Genomic DNA, 12,780 nt, shown 5'->3' on the forward strand with positions numbered 1-12,780 from the left:
TCTGGCCTCAGTCCTTTCTCCTTTTTTAGAATTGAATGTTTCACAATTCCAAACCATCTTTTCACATGGCAGTTTGTGTCCCTGGTTTTGCTTGGGCCAAAGTGTTCATCTTCCATGTCAGATGCGTACCTTTTTAAATTTCCCAACAGCAGACAACTCCAAAGAGGGAATATGCCCAGGTATTTTTCAAAAAGGACATCCACAGTAGCCGGACAGAAGTGTGGGTTTTCCTCACAATTTGGGGTCTCTTTTTCAAGTTCTGCCTGCACCTCCTCAAAGACCTGCTTGAATTCAGATGTGAATGGAGATCTACCAAGAATTGTGCGGGCATTTCTTCTGTCTTCACCATCTTCCTCCTGAACTAAAGGTGTGTCCTTTAGTTTTTCAGTGTCTTCCATGGTGAGGTTCTTTTCTTCTTTTATCAAGTCCTTCAGGGCCTTCAGATTATCAAGGACTTTATTTGTCTTGTGTTTTCCAGTCGACACAGTGCACAAGAGGCGGAAGATTTTGAGTGCTGTAGTCATTGAGGTACTGTTTTGCAGGCTGGCAAATGCAAATGTTGCAAAATTTTTCAAACCTTTGTCGGCAGTTTTTCTCCCAATTGACTGAGCAACTGCTTTGAGCACGTGTGCAGAGCATATGTGTAGCACTGTAAACATTCTGAGATCCCTCCATGTCTTCAGTTTAGAACAAATGTCAAAAGCCCTCTCCAGATAGCTGACAATGCTCTCCCTGTCGAACGACAGAAGAACACTTTGAACTAGTGCCCAGCTGTAATCTGTTTCAACTTGATGTACTCGTAGTTTTGTGTACTGCAACAGTGTTCGGAGGAACTGCATTAGCCAAAATGTGATTGGTGGTATGGAGTGTTCATTTGTCAGCATTTCACAGACTGGGAGTGGGGGTGCACTCTGACCACCTCCAGGAAGAGTAAGAGAGTAGTAAAGGAGTCTTTTGGTCTGACCAGGAACTTTGGAAGCAACACTACCTGTAGCATCTAAGTATAAGGTCAGTGGGGTCTTCTTTCTCAGGTGTTGCACAACTATGGTGGTATCATTTGATTATCCTGACCAAATATTGCTGTAGACAGTTCAGACCATATTTTTGAGGAATAGCCTGTATCTCTGCTTGCAGTGTTAGCACTCTTCATTGTTCTGGCCACTGCTTCCATTCCACCTGCCATTGCCCATAGGTCTTTCCTATGAGCTGTGCTTCCTTTTTTAACTCTTCCCATTGTTTTAAAATTGCACCTAACCCTGTGAAAGTAAAACAAGCAAAGCTGGAACTTTTCATCAAGATACAGTGAGTGGTCCAATATGTAAAGATGCAGTAAAACACATATGAATGTCATATCAAGAAATGTAACATACGGTAAAAGTACCAATACATTACTAAGAATTAAATTTTGTAAATCTAAAATATAATATTTAATGTTTTTCTTTGGCAATTTACATAATATTTCAACAATAGGCTAATGTTAGATTTATTTCTGGAATACATTTGTATTAAAAATTGTTTGGAGATTCGGTAACATTTCACTTTGGCAAGCACTGTCAAGATTTCAGACTCCAAAAGGTACACAAGCATAGCACAACTCCAGTAAAAACACAAAATATATAAAGATGAAACCGAACTGAAGGGGAAATTTCCAAGAAATCCAAATACAACCTTCTCCTTCATGGTGGTTATGCAGACTGAAGAGATGATCATCTCAGGTAGAGCTAAATTGAAAGTTCTTCCTGATTGGCTAGTGGCTTAGTCATTCTTTTGTATCCTTGTGTGATTGGTTTAAACAGTGTCCATGAGGCAGCAATGTGATCATCCACTAGCAACGATATGAAAATGAGCAGTAAATTAAAATTGCTTATGAAAAAAATGTTTCTATATCAAACCAAGAGTTGTAGTATGACTAGCAGCAGCCAATTGATGGCTCCAGTGATTTTGGTGACACTAAAGTGCATAAGAGTGAAGTTATTGAATTTTGTAACTAATAAAACAATAAGACAATAATAAAAATTCCTTAAAATTCAGATTTTTTTATTTAATATCAAACCAAGAGTTGTAGTATGACTAGCAGCAGCCAATTGATGGCTCCAGTGATTTTGGTGACACTACAGTGCATAATAGTGAAGTTATTGAATTTTATTACTAATAAAAATTCCTTAAAATTCATTTTTTAAAATTTAATGTCAAACCAAGTGTTGTAGTGTGATCAACAGGAGACAAATGATGGCTCCAGTGATTTTGGTGACACTACAGTACATAAGAGTAAAGTTATTGAATTTTATGACTAATAAAACAATAATATTTGAACTTTTGTGTGGACCAGGTGGTGCCTGTCAAAACAGTGAGGTGTTTTGCAAACAACAAACCATGGATTACTTCTGAGGTGAAGAAAGTCCTGCATATGAAGAAGAGGGTGTTTGGGAGCAAAAACGGTGAGGTGTTGAGAGATGTGCAGAAGGAGGTGAAGATCCTCAATAATGACCTGCAGCATTGGAGCACCTCAGGGTACGGTGCTGTCGCCCTTCCTCTTCACCCTCTATACTTCAGACTTTCGGTACAACTCAGATACATGCCACATGCAGAAGTTCTCTGATGACACTGCAATTGTGGCATGTATCGGGGGGGAGAAGAGGGTGAATATAGGCACCTGGTGAAAGACTTTGTGGGGTGGTGTCAGCGGAACAACCTTCAGCTGAACACCACTAAAACAAAGGAGGTGGTGCTGGACTTTCGCCGGGCATCACCCTCTCTGCAGCCCATCGGAATTAATGGATTTGCTGTTGAGATAGTTTCCACCTACAGGTACTTGGGGCTGCAGCTGGACAACAAACTGAGCTGGTCAGCAAACATGGACTCTGTGTACAAGAAGGGGCAGAGCAGAATGTACTTTCTTAGAAGGCTGTCGTCATTCAGGGTCTGTTCTAAGTTATTGTACATGTTCTATCAATCTATTGTGTCCAGTGTCCTCTTTTATGCTTTTGTGTGCTGGGGGGGCAGCGCTAAGAAGAAGGACATCCAGAGGCTGAACAGGCTAATACGTAAAGCTTGCTCTGTGGTTGGACTGAGTCTGGACCCTGTGGAGAAGGTGGTGGAGCAGAGGACACTCTCTAAAATCAGGGCCATCCTGTCCAATCAGAGCCACCCCCTGAACTCGGTCTTCTCCCTTCAGAGGAGCACCATGAGCTCCAGACTCCTGTCACTGAGGTGCTCCACTGAGAGACTGAAGAACTGTTTTGTCTCGCGTACCATCAGGCTGTATAATGCAGCCATTTCTGGAAGGAGCAGGAGAGGAGCGCTGGAGATGTCCTGAGCATTGTTTTGCTGTGTCATGATAACTTGCACATTTCAGTGTTGTATTAAATATTTATTTATTTATTGCATTTTTTAATGTGTACTCTATCATTTATCCTTGTTCTGTGTCTGTGTGGATGTGAGCAACAGACTGCTGTAATTTCCCTTGGGATTAATACAGTACCTTGACCTTGACCTTGATAAAATAATAAAAATTCCTTAAAATTCAGATTTTGTATTTAGTATCAAACCAAGAGTTGTAGTATGACCAGCAGGAGACAATTGATGGCTGCAGTAAATTTGGTGACACTACAGTGAATAAAAGTTAAGTAATTGAATATTTGTGTCTCTCTTCGCTGTTGCAGCGGTTTTGCTATTTGCAGACGGTCCCTGTTCACTCGCTGCACAGCCAGCTGCTCATAGACATCAATGTTATTTCTGCAGCTTGAAAGACAGCGACTTTTGATAAAACTGGCCTCATAACACATTGTCTACCTTACAACGATGGGAAAGAGGCATTGTTTATGTTATTGCAACGTATATCTCATGAGTTATTGATGGCGGAAGTCCGAATCTGTGAATATCTTGCCAACTTTACCTAACTAACTTGACCTAACTGGCATGAATCCGTGTTGGGCTGCGGACAGATGAGCAACAGAGGATGGGATGAAGTCTTGCTAAAGGTCCTCTCCGTGCGTCCTCGCTCTCCTCTTCCTCCAAACTCTCTCCTCCTCCTCCTCCTCCTCCTCCTCCTCCTCCTCCCCGCTCAGCAGCAGCGGTTTGTTCTGTGGCTTTAAGGGTCAGATGTAATGCTGCTGCTTGTAGTGCTGCTGCTGCTGCTAGTGCTGCTGCTGCTGCTTGTAGTGCTGCTGCTGCTGCTTGTAGTGCTGCTGCTGCTGCTGCTTGAAGTGCTGCTGCTGCTGCTTGTAGTGCTGCTGCTGCTGCTTGTAGTGCTGCTGCTGCTGCTTGTACTGCTTGTACTGCTTGTACTGCTGCTGCTGCTGCTGCTGGTGGTGGTTACTTTACTTTTTTGATTCGCCAAACATCCATAATGGCAAAAGAGTCTCCACTGTCAGCTGGAGCATCATCTGTTGGAGCTCAGGGAGGAAGAGCTGGAAGGAAACAGGAGAGAGAGCTGCAGATATCCGCTGATCTGCGCCACTGATGGATGATCTCTCCTTGGCCCCGGACTTTGAGGCTCTTTGATTGGAAGAACTAATACCTGCGGATCAATAGTCTGCCTGCTCCACGTCCTTGAGCTCCCTCACTCATATTTCAGAGACATCAAGCTCGTGATTAGAGCAACAAAAAAAATCATTTGAATTTTAAATCCATAAATAGGCACCATAAGCTGGATGGAGACGCAGGAGGCTCCCCCCAACTGGTTTATAGGATCAACTTCAAGCTTCCAGCAGCTTTGTTTCCGCATCAAAAATTTCTGTTTTTAAACCTGTTAGAAGGTTTTTATATTATCATTAATAGCTATGCTTAATAGCTATGGTATGAACTGTGTTACACTGTTACACATGATGTTTTTAGTACATAAGCTTACTGAAACCTGTACCTATTGTTTCAATGCATTTACCACCCCCACCGTATTTTACTGTATTTTTCCACACACACACAGACCACACCTCACATTCACACCCACTCGCATATCATTAACTTGTGAACCCAACTGTATAAATAAAGGACGGCAGGGACCACCTCTTTGTAGCTCACACGAGACGTGTTGTGTTGCACTGTGCGTGGGTTACCCTTGCTGCAAGTAAAAAGAAGCCACGTGTTGTTCATTACAGCGAGCGGTCCCTGGTTGGAGAGTCTTCCTCTCTAACAAAACCCTTCAACATGTGATACCTGAGAGCCTCTCTGGGACATCGTCAAGATTTAAAGGTTTCCGATGGAGATTTCATTCTTTTTTTGAGGACTTTTTAGGATCAGTGGCTTAAATCTGTTTCACTTACATCTGTTTGTGTTGGATGTTGTATTGTTTTGGACAGACTTTAATGTGTTACAGCATCACACTGCATTAATGTCACTGGTTTGCTGAATTGATTCATACACTGTATAAAAAATATAAATTAAAAAGAAATAAAAAAGAAAAAAAATTGAAAATGTGGCAGGAAGTGAGGCAGGAAAGTACTTTAAAAATGGTGGAATACTGTCATGTTCCAAAACCACAAATGTGGTGCAAATAACAGCAAATATTTACAAAAAAAAATTTGTAAAAAAAAAAAAAAAATCTGAAAAAAAAAATCTGAGAGCAAGGATGCCAGAAAAATAAACTAATGTTCAAAAACTATAGAAGAAAAAATAACAGTAAATATATACAAAATAATAATATATATTTTATTTTTACAAAACTCTGGCAGCAAATAATCAGTTGGTGGAATACTACAACGTTCAAAAATTGTAAAGCTGGAAAAAAATAACAGCAAATTATTTTGAGTGAACATATATATATATATATATATATATATATATATATATATATATATATATATATATATATATATATATATATATATATATATATATATATATATATATATATAAACAGTTTTGGTCGATTTTGTGTTTAAAGTCAACCTGTGACACAGTACTTTTTTCTTGTGATTATACTCAATGTGTTTTACTCAATAATATCTGTAATGTAACAAAACAGGAAAAATCTATAAAATAATCATTGACAATTATTTACAATTTTCTATAAAATGATGGCAAACATCTGTAAATGTATTTATTTATTTACTGCTCATTTACTGCTCATTTAAAAAATACCGATTTTTAATGCGGACATCAGTGTTTTAATTGTCGACATGTAGCCTATATTAATACTACTGTATTTTAACAAAATCAGAGAATTAGAATTTTACAGTATCGCAGTCAGGATGCCATATTGATCCCAGAGAGTCTCTGTCCTTGGATTCATTCTAAGAGCTTTTTTCTGGTGTAAATTAATCACAACTTCCTTTCTTCCTCATGTTCAAGAACCACAAGAGGAATTAATTTGGATACTGAAAGTATTCTCCATAAAGTTACAGCACGGTAAGGCTTTTCTTATGCAAAGCTACACTGTGCTTTAAGTAAAATAATATTACAGTCCAGTCCAGTTTATTGTCTATGTGGACACCCAGACACTTGTAGTAGTCCACAATATCCACCTGTGATCCTTGTATGGTGACCAGTTTTGGAGTCCTGTCTCCTGAAGTCCACCATCAACTCCTTCGTCTTCAAGATGTTGAGCTGCTGGTGGTTCAGTCCATGAACCTGTTCTTCTTCTTCTTCTTCTTATTCTTCTTCTTCTTCTTCTTCTTCTTATTATTATTATTATTATTATTATTATTATTATTATTATGTTTAAAATGTTCGTTCACATTTGCTAATTTACACCAACGTAGCTGAAAAACTAAAGCAATTCAGCGTATTTGATCTGATGGAGTTAGATTGTTTTCACTTTTATTGTTGATTACATCCCAAAAAACTGATGTCTGTGTATCAAAGTTGCATATCTAGACATTGTTTTAATATAATAATAATAATCCTGTTTTGTCTTGTAATAGATGTAGACACACTGATTAACCTTCTTCTTTTGTCTTTTACCCCCTTGACTGACTGCAGCTCAAGTATCAGTTTACTTACAACTCCGTTCAAACATGTAAAAGTATTTTTTGCTACACAATATGTAAGCTGTAAAACTGGAGTCATTTCATGACTGAAAATTGGACTAATTCAGTCATACATTCAAAACAGAATTCATTTCTGAAGAGAAATAATGACACAGAAAGTTCACTGGTTATTGATTATTTTCTATGAGCACCTACATCGTCCGTGTGCTCTGCTGCTGCCATGAGGCAAAATGCATTTTACATAATGAGTAAACAATCGGTCGAGTGTCCCATTTTCACCCCCAAACATCCTCTTCACATAGTTTAGAGCATCGGACCTGGTGCTTGAGACACACAGAATTAAAAGTACACTGAGCATTATTTCTTCTCTGTATTTTCAGTGACCTGTTTGAACAGACTGGACAAACTGGTCAGGAGGACCGGTTCTGTCCTGGACCGTTCCCTGGACTCCATAGAGGAGGTGGGTGAGAGGAGGATGTTGGCAAAGCTCACATCCATCATGGACAATCCCTCTCACCCACTGCATGACACTGTGGGGTCTTTAAGCAGCTCCCTCAGCAGCAGACTGAGACATCCACCCTGCAAGAAGGAACGCTATCGCAGGTCCTTCATTCCATCTGCTATAAGACTTTACAACATCAGCATCACTGGCTGATGTTAACATAAACTGGACTTACATCATCAGCATCATCTCGGACCATAATAAAATTTGCACAGCAATTTTTGCACCGCTGCATCTTACACTTGCAATAGTATTTTACAAGCCACTTTGTATTGTTATTGTCTACAGTGTAGTACAAATTGTTATTATTATTATTATTATTATTATTATTATTATTATTATTATTATTATTATTATTATTATTATTATTATTATTATACATGTTTGTTGCTGCTGTAACAAAGTAAATTTCCTCCGAATGGGAGCAATAATGAATTATCTTTTTTAAATTTGCTTTACACTGACTTGCTATTCCTGAATGTCCATATGTAATGAGCTTTGTGACATTTTTGAAATGTGATTTTATTTTTACTTAAAAGTTGATATTTTTCAGACTGCACTTCAATGCTCTAATGTAATGTCTCCTGTGTTCAGATATATATAGATATTTAGAGTCATGAACTAAAATGTACATACACTTGTAAAGACTGTGTTTATCATGGCAGTCTTGAGTTTCAAATGATTAACACAGCTCTTAATTTTCTATGATGGAATCACTGAAACACATGTATCTTCTTTCATCTCATATTTCCAGAAAGCCTGTAGTAAATTTATGAAAGTGTGTTTTTTGCGACAAAGATGCATGTATTTCAAACAATCCATCGTAGAAAATTAACAGAAAACTCAGGACTGCTATGACAAACATAAGTGACAAACTCAGATGCACCTATTTGTGTATTCAAAGCTGTTCTAATCACAGTTTTCTTTTGTCTATTTCAGTGTCTGTATTTGATTGTAGCAGTGGAGAGCGACAGGAAATATGGGGAACCAGTATAAATGAATGAGATGCAACACATTGTCTCCACTAGGGTTGTCACGATTTCAATTTTTTGAGCCACGATTATTGTGGAAGGAAATTTTGCGATTTTACGATTATTCACGATTATCGACATTATGAAAGAAAAAAAACAGTGTTTGTATTTAAATAAACTCTTTAATAATACTTAAACTTTTAAACATTTACTGTTCTTATAAAATAAAATAAAATAAATTGTTCCAACACGTCTTTGTAGTAAATAAAAGTGCAAATTGCATTACAAAACAGTCATTAACTTGAGGAACTTAAAGGCTTCTTTAGCTGCCATCATTAAAACAAAATAAAATTATAAGATTGGCATTAAAAACTGTGCTGTTTTCTCTATAATATTAATAATAATTAGGGATGTGCCGATCAGGTTTTTTGCTGCTGATCACCGATACCGATCATCCTTGAATGCCGATTACCGATATCAGTATCGGCTGCGACGGGCGGGGAACGGGAGCGCAGGAGGTAACCGGAGCTCCCGACCCGCCGGTTGTGAAAAATGTGACGAATATCTATTTATAATCGTGGTTATTGTAAAACCGGTTAACCTTGACAACCCGAGAGTCTCGGGTTGTCAAGGTTAACCGGTTTTACAATAATCGTGGTAAACCGGTAAAACCGGTAAAACCGGTTAACCTTGACAACCCGAGACTCTCGGGTTGTCAAGGTTAACCGGTTTTACAATAACCCGAGAGTCTCGGGTTGTCAAGGTTAACCGGTTTTACAATAACCACGATTATAAATAGATATTCGTCACATTTTTCACAACCACGATTATCCGTAGAAAAGCCTCGCGAGAGGTGCAATGCAAGAAGCGTGAGCTGCGCTGAGTGGAGAGTGGAGAGAGAGTGGCTCCTTGGCCTGTGCGCGCGCTCCTGTCTAATCGGCATCACTGCGCGCGCACACACACACAGACAGACACACACACACACACACACACACACACACACACACACACACACACACACACACACACACACACACACAGAGAGAGAGAGAGAGAGAGAGAATTATATGATCAGTTATGACAGATTCTTTACTAGAAGTGTCCCTAATATTGTGGCCGCTGTGCGCAATGAGGTTGCCAAGATGGGACTGTCCGCCGCACGCGCGGTAACTGTCGGTTCCGAAGTCAGCGGTCCGGCGGCCGGGCCACCCCGAGGACCCCCCGTGCCCCGAGTTTCCTCCCGGAGCCAAAACAACCGGCGGGTCGGGAGCTCCGGTTACCTCCTGCGCTCCCGTTCCCCGCCCGTCGCAGCCGGGCTGCTTTCCTGCGTCCGCAGGCGAGGGGAAGGCGGCGGGCCGCGGCGGGTGGGGAATGGGAGCGCAGGAGGGAACCGGATCTCCCGACCTGCCGGTTGTTTTGGCTCCGGAAGCCCGTGCCCTCCTCCGAAGATGCTGTCGGCCCGGTCCCCTCAGCAGGGAGTGTGGTCCGGGAAGCCCCGCTGCCCGCTGACAGTGGTAGTGGAGGAGACAGTAACCTCCAGGACAGGGAGGCTGTCTGTCTGCCTGGACCTCCTGTTAGACTCTAGAGTTTTCCTTGGGAAATGATCCGGGTGTTTTGATTAATTGTTGTAAAATTAGTGGTGAATTGTTTATATAAACGTTTTAGTAAAAATAAATAAGACTCCCATTTATCCTTTTTTCTGTAGTTATATCGTCTAAAATTGTGGAGGATATTTAAAGCTTAAAATGAAGTGTTTTTAGAATCTTTAAATGTATTCTTTTTATGTCTTTTTGTTGTGTTTGATTTACATAGTAAACACTACGTTATCAACCATACATTAAATTGCAACATTCCATAATACATAAAAGTCTCAAAGAGGCACTTCACGAGAACCAATAAATACATATTGAACATAAATAAGTAGTAATTATACATCATTTACAAGATTCCCAGACTGAATAGTTGCTGTAATGTGCCTGCCAGTTTTTGTAAGCATATTTTTGTCTAAATTAAGGCAGTATTTGCTCATTTTTTCCTACATCATATAAGCAGCAGCACTCATATATAAATAGAGCATTTAAATCCAATCCATGTGATCAGTATTGGTAATCGGCATTCAAGGATGATCGGTATCGGTGATCAGCAGCAAAAAACCTGATCGGCACATCCCTAATTATTATTAATATTATAGAGAAAACAGCACAGTTTTTAATGCCAATCTTATAATTTTATTTTGTTTTAATGATGGCAGCTAAAGAAGCCTTTAAGTTCCTCAAGTTAATGACTGTTTTGTAATGCAATTTGCACTTTTATTTACTACAAAGACGTGTTGGCACAATTTATTTTATTTTATAAGAACAGTAAATGTTTAAAAGTTTAAGTATTATTAAAGAGTTTATTTAAATACAAACACTGGGTTTTTTTCTTTCATAATGTCGATAATCGTGAATAATCGTAAAATCGCAATATTTCCTTCCACAATAATCGTGGCTCAAAAAATTGAAATCGTGACAACCCTCGTCTCCACCTGGGAAAACTTCTACTTTTCTACTTCTACTGATTTTTATTTTGTTTTATTTTATGGCTTGCAAGTATGAATCTCCCAAGCAGCAACTTCTGAGGCTAAAAAATTTAGCCAAAGCTGAAGTGCCACAAATTGCAGTTCCTAAAATGACCACTTGAGGCTGCCTCCAAAAGACAGACCCCATGTTAAAATGGACATGTTTACAGTAGAAATAAACATGTTTACAGCCTGGTAGATAAATGGTTTTGTTCTCTATAGCTAGTTTCCCTGTTAATGACAAGTATACAGGGGGTGATTTTTTTTTTTTTTTTAATCAACTGCAGTATCTATGAGGGACATAATGGAGGGTTTGTCCATTTATATACACTACCATACAATTTTGGACACACCTTTGCATTAAATGCTTTTAATTTATTTGTATTATTTTCTACATGTACATTCTACAGACAATGTACAAAATAATTAGATTAAAAACCATTTAATGAAAAGGTGTGTCCAAACTTTTGACTGGTAGTGGACAGTCCAGTCATTGTCTCAAATGGTAGTTCTACTTCCTTTAACTTTAAATAATAATAATAATAATAATAATAATAATGGCACATAGTCCTTTCTATTTGAACTTTCACTAAAAGGTATCAACATGTTCTTCAATGTTTTTCAATTTTAGGTGCAAGCGTAATGGAGCTTTTATGTTTTTGTAACAATTTTCCCTTTTTCCCGAAACTGCAGTTCACAAAGCAGTTTTACACAGCATCTTAGCATTTTTTAGTTCATTGTTTTGATTTCATGGCTCGTCCATCCCATCTGTAGGTGTGGATCTCTCAAGCAGCAACTTCTGAGGCTGAAAAATGAAGCCCAAGTGCAAAGAACTGCAATTCCTCCAATGACCACTTGAGGATGCCTCCAAAAAGAATTAATACTTATAGACCCCCATGTTAAAATGGCTAACTTCACAGCAGAAATTTACATGTTTACAGCCTGCTACAGACAACAATTTTGGTCTCTACATCTAATTTCCCTGTTTGTGACACCAATGTTGAAAGTGATTTTTTAAAATTTGTGTTGAGGAAATCTATGGGTGGCATCATGGAGGGTATATCCCTCTTCATATATAGTCCAAAGCGTTTCCTCAGTGCGAGCGCTACCTCTGTAAACGGTTTGGCTTTTAGAATTTAATGGCACAATAGTCCTTGCTATTTCAACTTCCATTCAAAAGAATTAACCTATTCTTTGAGATTTTTTTAGTTTTAGGTCCAAACATGAAGCAGAATTTAGTTTTTATGGCAACTTCACCTTCTTCATGAAACCTACAGCTCATGCAGCAGTTTTAAACAGCATCTTAGCGACTTCTAGTTCATCGCTTTGATTTCACGGTATGCAATTTTAGCAGAAGAGCTCTGATAAACACCACTGCATCTAACTGAATATTGGACTTAGCCATGAGGTGGAGAGACATATAGTTGTATATGAATGCTTACTGTGAGCTCATCTTTTACAGATGTCTTACCCAAACATGCTCCATCAAGGAGTCGAAATTTACTTTCTCTCAGTACATACTTGCTTGACAGGGAACATCGAGTAAAGAAATGATCTAAGGCAAACATATTATTAATGAAGACCATATTCATTGAATGTCAAGACATCAATTTTCAATTCTGCAGTGCATTAAGATAAGAAATCAAGCCTCATACTGACACTTAATGTATCAGACTCGCACTTGGTGTGCAGTGTCAGCAGAGGACAGACTGTGTGTTTGTGTGGAGGTTAAACTGATGAAGATGTTTGCTGAAAAGCTTTAAAAATGGTTTTAAGGTTGCAGAGTATACTTCCCTCAAGGCTGCATGAATAAATAGTCAG

The sequence above is a fragment of the Amphiprion ocellaris genome, chromosome 4, assembly GCF_022539595.1.
Source record: "Amphiprion ocellaris isolate individual 3 ecotype Okinawa chromosome 4, ASM2253959v1, whole genome shotgun sequence".
In the NCBI taxonomy this organism is placed as follows: domain Eukaryota; kingdom Metazoa; phylum Chordata; class Actinopteri; family Pomacentridae; genus Amphiprion; species Amphiprion ocellaris.